Here is a 9,313-nt window from a genome sequence, read left to right as displayed (position 1 = left end):
ACAGGTAATAAAAATCCAAGTCAACTTATTCTATTAATTTTTTTCACTGGTATATTTTACTGTAATCGACATTACAGTGGATTAAACTTTTGAAATACAATGAAGATTAATAACGAGTTTTTATGTACAGTATAGTATAAACTTCAAATCAAAACTATGGCCTCTTGGTGGAAGTTATGTCACTATTAACACATTTCCACCGGGCAAGCAAATAAGCGAATTGAATTTACATGTGTAAGCCACAAACCCATTACTTTTGGTTGGGCACAAATTTACAAGAATGATTGGCAAAATGAAGTCTCTATCGACAATGAATGCTCTGAGAACAAATAAGGGCTCCTGCATCTTTAGTCAATACTGGCACCAGTGTAGCACTATGAACTTTGAATATCTCTATTTTATCATACGTTGGAAAAGTAAACCTGTGACCCAAGCCAGATTGTTTAAAATAAGCTCCATTAAGGAACTGGTCAGTATAGGATCTCCACATCCATGTGTCACATGCTGGACCTTCATTACATCCTTTGTGTTCTGTCACCTGTTTCTTTGTAAAATCATTTGGAGCCATGAATCTGTTCCCTTCACTCAAGATGGTGGGATGCTCACTTCCTCCGATTGCATATATACCCCATGGTTCATAGTTGTTGTTTACCACATGGGCATACCCAAATCGAACTCTGCAATTAAAAGTGAATAAATATGAAGAGTTAGATTTTTTCCCTACCTTCTTAAATTGCACAATTAAAGAATCTACAGTCTTAAATTGAAGAATTAAAGAAGGAAAACAAAGGCAAATGATAGGTTAATAAATTATGGAGAACAGGAATGAATGTTCTATAATGCATATAGTATGTGTCAAGTATTCTTAGACAAATTGTGAGTATTTTTTAATTGGGTTTTAATGCAATCCATTATGGCAAGAAGGAAAGAGTGAATTTCTGATCATGGGTTGGTAAGTAAATCTGTTCATCCAAAATTGTATACATATACAGTTTATCCAGAAAACCACTATACACAAATTGTAAAGAATTAAATTGTTTTTCACCACCAAGAAAATAAAAAGATAAAACACATCAGCTCAATAAACTATGAAGAATTAGACAAATCATGAGGAGTTAGGCTGTTTCCCTACCTTGCTGAATTGCAGAACTAAGCAAGGGAAATGAAAGACAAACATAATGGAAAACAAGTTCTTAACAAGTATTGGATACATGAATTCAAATAGCGGCTACAGTACTAGGCTACATGTTTATACTTGCAGCACCTGGTTGCTAACTGACCAAATAGATTTTCTCATATTCTTGTTCTGCTAACGGAATAGATTACCTTGGCATTCTCTGCATGAGGTTTGGTCCAAAGTGGTTGAATGCCAATGTCACCTTCATGATTTTGTCTTCTTCATCTGAATCACTGTTGCCTAGCAACATTGCCTGATTTAATAATACCCACATCAATTCCACACATTATTTCAACATATGACCAGCATTAAAAGAATGATGAGCAATGCTATATTTTCCTGATTAAATGCACCCACATAAACTTCAATGCATTATCTCAACATATGACCAGCATTGTTTGAGCAATGGTATCTTTGCCTGATGTACAAAATCTCAACATATGACCAGCATAAAAAAAAAGATGGACGAGCAATGGCATACTGTCTCTTGTATACTTACTTCATTGTGATTGAAAAGATGGTTGTTAGAAATGGTAATGGCAGTTGAGCCCAGAGTCACATCTATAAGACCATCTTGACATTTTGAAAGAGTGTTATGGTCAATCCACACATCTCTAGAAGTGACAATGGAGATGCCATCCCCATCCTGTGCATATATTCTTTCAACTCTTGACTTGGATATCACACAATCACCAGCTGAGCTTTGCCAACAGTCATGGATGGTCAGTCCATGAATAATAATATTACTCACATTCCATAACCTTATGCAAGACCCTTTTGCAATTTCAACCCTAGCGCCTCTTGCATCTATGGTAGTATGGCTCGTAACAAAAAGAGGCATTTTGAGCCTTATGTACATATCTCTAGCAAAAACAACCCACATTGGTTTTTCTTGACCAACTCCATATCTCAGAGAACCTGGCAAAGGATTCACAGGGTTGTCATCATCTCTGGTGACCGTGTAAATCTCTCCTCCTTTTCCTCCTTCAGCAAAACGCCCAAAACCCACCGCACAATCTGCAAGCCTCATTCTATTCATTGCCCAATGTGGGTCGTTTCTCCAGCAGCTATCAATGGAGTTCAGCATTTTATCTTGTGAATAGCAAAGGGAGAAATGAAGAATGAGTAAAGCAATAGCTACAGAACTGACCATCTTGGCAAAATAGGTTACAAGTTCAACTCGGTATGTTATTGTAATTACCTGTCCATTTTCATTTGGATTATATATAACTAATACCGTTCCTCAATTTAGACAAAAGTGAGTAAAAGCAAATAAATCTGTGGTTGCTATCATTCCTTCTGCACGAATATTATATCAGAGGAAAACCAGGAAGGTTACGGCATTTGAGTTAATGATAGTTATGGGGATTTGTTTTTGTTTGATGATTAGGGGAAGTTATTAGACAGTTTCAGTTATTTTATCTATATGGGAAGACTTCAGGTGGCAATAAACCCATCTTTATCGGTGGGAAAAATATTCCCTTGCTTGCATGAATCTCCCATCTGGTGATCCAATGTTTTCTCTCACAGGAATTTAGGAGTAACAAATCCAATGAACTATCAACAGGGAGCTGCGAAATGAATGTTCCATTGAAATAGCATGGGAAATGCGAAAGAGGAAAATGGGTAGTTGGTATTGGATAGAGTTATGTAACAGGCCATTGTTTTAGGAACTTGCTTAAACTAGAGAAAATAACTGCCAATTGTTTAGAGTTTTTTCAAACAAATTCATTGGAGGAGCTCGCAAGCAAAATACGCTATTGTTGATCTTAGATGCTGTATTAATAATCTCATCTTTCCGAGAAAGTAGGATAATTGCCGTACAGTTCCAACGACCACCACCTGCATTTCCTATCACATCAGTTGTTACATTCAAACATCTTTGTTTTAAAATTTTGAAAACATAATCAATTTAAATTTCCTTTCCATGAATTTGTTTAATTTGTTTTATGCCTGTCAAGCAACGGGTATATCACAGTGCTGAATATATTGGAAACAGATACATATATGTCATTCTTTATTGTACTTACTATTGCATTCACTATGTCTCATTTGTGAATTAGTTTTGGATGTATCAACCAATTATATGCAAGCATTTTTACCTCATTTCAATTTTTATAAAGTTTTGATATTTTTAATCAATATAATATATTATGAAAAAATATTTATCTCCATTCTAATTGGTTGAATTCATTTTCTCTTATAAGACCCATTTTCTCGGAGCTCCCACCATATTGTTTTTTAACAGCATGAATTTCGCAAATAAATATAGATATATACACAATTATTACATTCACAATCTACTATTAAGAAACTAATAGATGAAAATATATCGTGAAGTAAGTTATTGTTCTAATGTATATAAATCTTTTTGAAAACAAATGTAAATTTTTTAAAATGTTTATTTCATAGTTCTTTTTAAAAAAAAATTAAATTTTATATTCATATTTAAAAAAATATAATAGTAAAATTGAAATACAAGCACCCCTAATTTAAAATTTGAATTATCATTTAAAATTTAAAATATTACTAGTTATATATTACATTTTCTTTAATATTTTACTATACGTAATGCATAATGAATGGTAAAAATAATGTTCAACATACAAAGTTAATTTCTATTATATTATTTTATAATACATATTCCAATACTAAAATATTTTGTAGTACATAATTTAAAATTAATAATTGTATTATATATCTAATCTTTTTAAACTTCAATTTCCTATACATATTCATTATTATAATATTGAATATTGTTTCTATTACAATACATTCTAACGGCAAGTACATGCCACTACGTGGCACTTGTTTAGTTTTATGTCCATCACCATTTGCATATAATTCGTTACATTTACTTCCTAGTTCAACATTAAAGCATGTGATTTATGTTAGGGAGGTTAAAAGATCAAACTAATTCAAGGTTAAGGAGCATACTCCTAAGTATTCTTAAACTTCAAATGTTAAAATTAAAATTTCAAACTCCTTCTTACTGTATGTCAAGTAATGAGAATGCCAATATATTAGAAAGGGATACATTTAAGTCATTTTTTATTTAGTTTGATGTCCATTACCATTTGCATATAATTCGTTACATTTGCTTCTTACTTCAACATTATAGCATGCCAATGATTTATTTTTTCCAGGTTAAAAGATCAAGCTAGTCCTGAGTAAACTTCAAATGTTCAAATAAAAAATTCAAACATTCCAACAAGAAAATTACTCATAGTGGCCTAACTTGGAATACTTTTATACTATTTTACTCTATGATATTTAAATAGTTAACATGTAACTAATGTAAAATGATTATGTATGTAGTGTTGTAAAATGTTGACTCTAACATAATTAAATTAGAATGAGGTTCTTATTATTCTTTCTTATTTATTATCATTTTATTTTATTGCACTCAAATTTGGAGAACATTGAACAAATCACTACTTCACCACCTTTATTTGGAGTTGCTTGCCTAGGTTTCATATCTATGATAATATTGTGATTACAGTACATGTCAAAGATTAGCTTCTATTGTAATGCCCCACCATAGAACCTCACATAACTTGGACTAAATCTAGGAAGTTGGTAATAATTTTAAAAAACCAAAACTTTTTTAACAATGTCCTACAATTCCCTTTTATTTTAATTATTAAATTCCTTTACTTAATATATTTTAGCTTGTCTAATCTAGCATATCGTACATCTAAGATTTAACCATGAATTGCATAGTATTCATATGAAAATAGGACACTTATAAAATAAAACAAGAATCATAATGCAAAAGTAACTTGTCCAACCTTCCAAAGAATAATCACAAACTTTTTCCATTAATTAAGATTTCAAGAGAAAGATAGCAACCATATCATTCATGTCCTTAATTCTCATTTAATATTCAATCTTTTCCTAACTACTTATCCCTTTTCCATTGCTTTCTTTAAATACAATAACAACTTCATTTTTGAAATAGACATTATTACATCATTTCAAATACATCATGTGAGGTACACCTTTTCAAAACTTCTTTTGGGAGTAAAACTCAAGAGGCTTCATTTTCAACTAAATTAATGAGCTAGAAAATATCAAAATGCTTCACATATTTACTCATAACTTTTACAAATGACATGATATCACAAATTCCTTTTATGATATGTATTTTGGATTATTTAAACATTTTTTTTCCAATTTATAGCTCAAAATGATAATTGGAATAAAAGTTATTAAACCTTTTCTAAAACTGCTAACTCTAGGACAATTCAGACATACAGTCACCAAATCGACCATAACTTCTACAAAACTTAATATAATTTGGTCAAACTAAAACCAAATGAAATATAACTCAAATATCGTTCTGAAAATATAAGTTAGAGTTTTGTATCTTTTCATATGAATTTTTACCAATAGGAACAACAGTCAGATTTCTAGAAATTTTACACAAATTTTTTTCACAAAGCTCACAAATATAACCTTCTCTTTATTCCACTTCTTCTTTCAGCTTCTCTAGCCATTACATTATGAAACTCATGACCAATATATCATATTTTGAAGTCTTTTCAAGTTCTATAACTAAATAATTATCACTAATGACCATTCACCTTCTCCCTTACATGATCTTTACATATTGTCAATATTTTATGACAATTTTATTACATATTTAATAATTTTCATCTATCTTAAAAATATGGCTCTAAACATAATAAATGGACATACTACATATCAAGCAGGATTAAATTAATTATTTTACATCAATAATCCTTTGTTTAATCATGCTTGAATTGTAAGACTCTAATGAAATATTTCTTGAATCTTCATCCAATGTGTGCTCCTACACTAGATGATCTGGAACATCTTCTAACATCATCATAAGAAACTTCATGAAAGAACTCCACGTACTGGCCTAAATACAAGCCTCAAAAGTCTTGCCACCCAACCACGTGGACCCCAACGAACCACTTTTTGAGCTAGGAGACAACACCATGATCCAACAAGGCCTAAGCGAGAACTAAGGCTTGACCCAAAGAGAAGACAACCAAAAGTAGGGCAAAGGTATAAGACCAAGATCACAAAAATACCACCAAGAGAAGAGGCATGAATTAGGGGTTATAACAAAATTCAAGTGAGTGTCATCATACCTTCCTAAGGTGTTGAGATCCACCATGCGAGCTTAAGACTATCTTGCGACACATAATAGTTTTTTCAAGTACTCCAATGAGGATAGGTACAACCTAGTAATGTTGGGACCAACCACATGATCTAGGGACCTATAAGATACACAGGGCTTCCCTACTCCAAGTACTCCAAAATTATTTCCTCAATTATCTTGTTTAGTGTGAAACTAAAAAACAATAAACCATTGTTTATTTTATTACTATGTTATCACTTGCTAACTAAATTACAAAAGGAGTCAGCTGTTCTGACCTCCAAACATAGGACCCTTGGCCACCAACACTTATGTTGGGGACTCACTTGGGGTTTCTAGCCTACTCAAGAAGACTATAAACAAGTAGGCATCAAAACTAAAAGATTTTTTAAAACACAAAGTATCATCTTCCCTTGGTCACAATACAAAAGAACAACAAGTACTCATTAAATCAAGTCAAGAAGGTGACCAAAAAATCAAGCATATTGACCAACCAGTTGTAAATATGTGCTTCTATTTTCTATGCTTGCACATGTACCCTCTACTACTGTGCTTATATTATAACTATACATTAATTAAGTAAAGAGGTGCATTGGTTTAGTATAACTATGTATTAGTATTTGTTTCACCAATCCTGCACATACATTCCATAGAATTGTGCATATGCAAAGTAGAGCTACACATTTTTTATATCTATGCATTTATTTAGTAGTGTTGCACTTATGGTATGTAGAATGATGAATTTATTATAGTTGCATTTATGTCAATTAGAGCTATGTATTTGTCAAAATAGGCTGATTGGAGACTAACTACTAGGGTATTGTAGTGTTGCACATGTGCTTGATATAACTACACATTTATTCAATATACCTATAATGCATCTATTCTAGGTGACTCAAAAAAAAAAGGATGTTATGAATTGAATTACTCGATCTAGTTGAATAGATGAGGGCTTTCCAACATCATCTGGACTAAATTCCCAAGCTGTAACCTAACTGTCAATCCATCTCGAAGGGATTCAACTCCTATCATTCTATCTCATATGTAAGCATTCATGGATGCAACATAAAACATTGAAGTGCATACATCCAAGGAAGTCATCACAATAATCAAGTATTTAAGACAATCAAACACAATTACAAACAACAATCTCTTTTAAATAAGATGTTAATTTTTTCTTTCTTTTTCTATTATTTTACGTAAACATGAATAGAAAAATGGGAATATGATTGAAGTCTAGTTGGTTTCCTATGTAGGATTGAAAATGTTTCTTTGTGTGCGAGCCTCAAGCTTCCAACCTCCAATCTGACCGAGTTTCCTTCTTCCTAGTTTTTCCAAATTTCTCCTCATGTAGGTTTTCTTCAATAGTTTTTTACTATAATTTTAGCATGAAAATTTTTCCCTTTTTCTCTTGATGAGAACACCCTATTTTATAGGAATGAAATATGGTTGTAAATAGTTTCTTCCATTACAATTGGCATCTTCCTAGTGTTTGACTTAATAAATAAATTATTTTTCTTGTGTTTTGTAAATTGTTTAATGTTTCTAATTGTTTCTAGTTATCAAGATGTGCAAGGAGATTAAATTCTAAAGATGTCTTATGGTTTATTTGTTGAGTTGTATTATCTCACTTCATGGGTCATGGGTTTGATTCTCATGACCTAGAACTTAGTCTTCTAAGGATCCTACTAAGTTATGAGTTCAAATATTTATTCCCTTAAAGGATTTATGAAGAGTAGCATAGATGAGTTAATTGAGGGTAAATTAAAGGTTGGAAGGTTCAAAGTTTGAATCTTTTAAACATTTTTCTTTTATTTTATTTTATTTGTTTCCCCTTTCACTTTATGTATTATTAAATATTGAAAAATCTATTATACAAGAATTAACATCACATCCAACATAATGTACACACACAAAGGTATATATGTATTTGTGTATATATGTGTGCACCCATATATACTTAGATTTAAACATATATTTAGTATTTTAAACATAAAACCGAAATCACAATAAAAATGTAAGTAAAACATCATTAGACCAAACAAGAAATGAAAATCCCCAAATCCCCAATTTGGGTAACTGACTCCCCTAATAGGACTTCTAGGCTCAAGGTGTATATATGAATCATGGTTCTTTCTTTGAATCTATCGGTGTAAATATGTATTTACTATTTACACTTACTTAAGTTTACTTAAGTTAATGCATTATTTTATTATATTGTATTATTTTATTATTTATTTTGTGAGACACTTTTTCATGTTGACAACACAGAAGTACACAACTCTAATTCAGCACATGGTGTCTACAACATTGGAGTTTGCATCATTCGCTGAGTTGTCATGTAGACAACATAGTTATTCGCACTCCCTTTTTAGCACATTTTTTCTACAACATTAATTTGCATGTTACACCCTTGTAGGCTTATCCTCTCATAATTGCACTTACTCATGTGCATAATGGAGGATAACCCATATCTGGTGGACATGTGCCTAGTTGTATGAATTATCATGATGTTGATTCCTAAGCATTCTAGATGCATTTTAGAGGCCTTTATATATAGGCACTCCTATTGTACTTTCATTGGACATTGAATTGAAAATCAATAAATCAATTGTGGATATTGTTACTCTGATCATACTCTTTTTGGTCTATAATTGTGCTTATGTTTGAGTTCTTTGTTCTTGGGTGAATTTTTCCCTAAGGAAAATTCTTACATGGTATCAGAGCTCTTGGAGAATCTAAGGCAAATTCTTACATGGTATCAGAGCTCTTGGAGAATCTCTCTTTACATAGTTGTTCGAGACTATTGTTGATTCATCACCTCAGCCCAAATCCAGAGTACCACAGTCATTAGGAGTGTTTAGAGCCAGAACGAACCTTGCCATTGCATCCAAAATGTTGTTTCAGTGAAGATCTACTATAAGTTTGGCTACCCTAGCCCAAAGTTGATCATGAGGCAAAAATTTTTGCAAATCAGCCCCTAAAGGCCCAGATTTGGAAGTACG

At 31.8% G+C, this 9,313-nt stretch overlaps 1 pseudogene; it reads right to left on the bottom strand.

Moving 5' to 3' along the window:
- Window positions 1–301: 301 nt before the first annotated feature.
- Window positions 302–2,330, bottom strand: LOC149559100 (pectate lyase 1 pseudogene; annotated as a pseudogene).
- Window positions 2,331–9,313: the final 6,983 nt, after the last annotated feature.

The sequence above is a fragment of the Cupressus sempervirens genome, chromosome 5 (assembly GCF_028749045.1).
Source record: "Cupressus sempervirens isolate cs-2001-9-10 chromosome 5, ASM2874904v1, whole genome shotgun sequence".
Lineage (NCBI taxonomy): Eukaryota > Viridiplantae > Streptophyta > Pinopsida > Cupressales > Cupressaceae > Cupressus > Cupressus sempervirens.
Note: the sequence above shows the minus strand (reverse complement) of the source record. Positions and strands in the feature narration are given on the sequence as shown.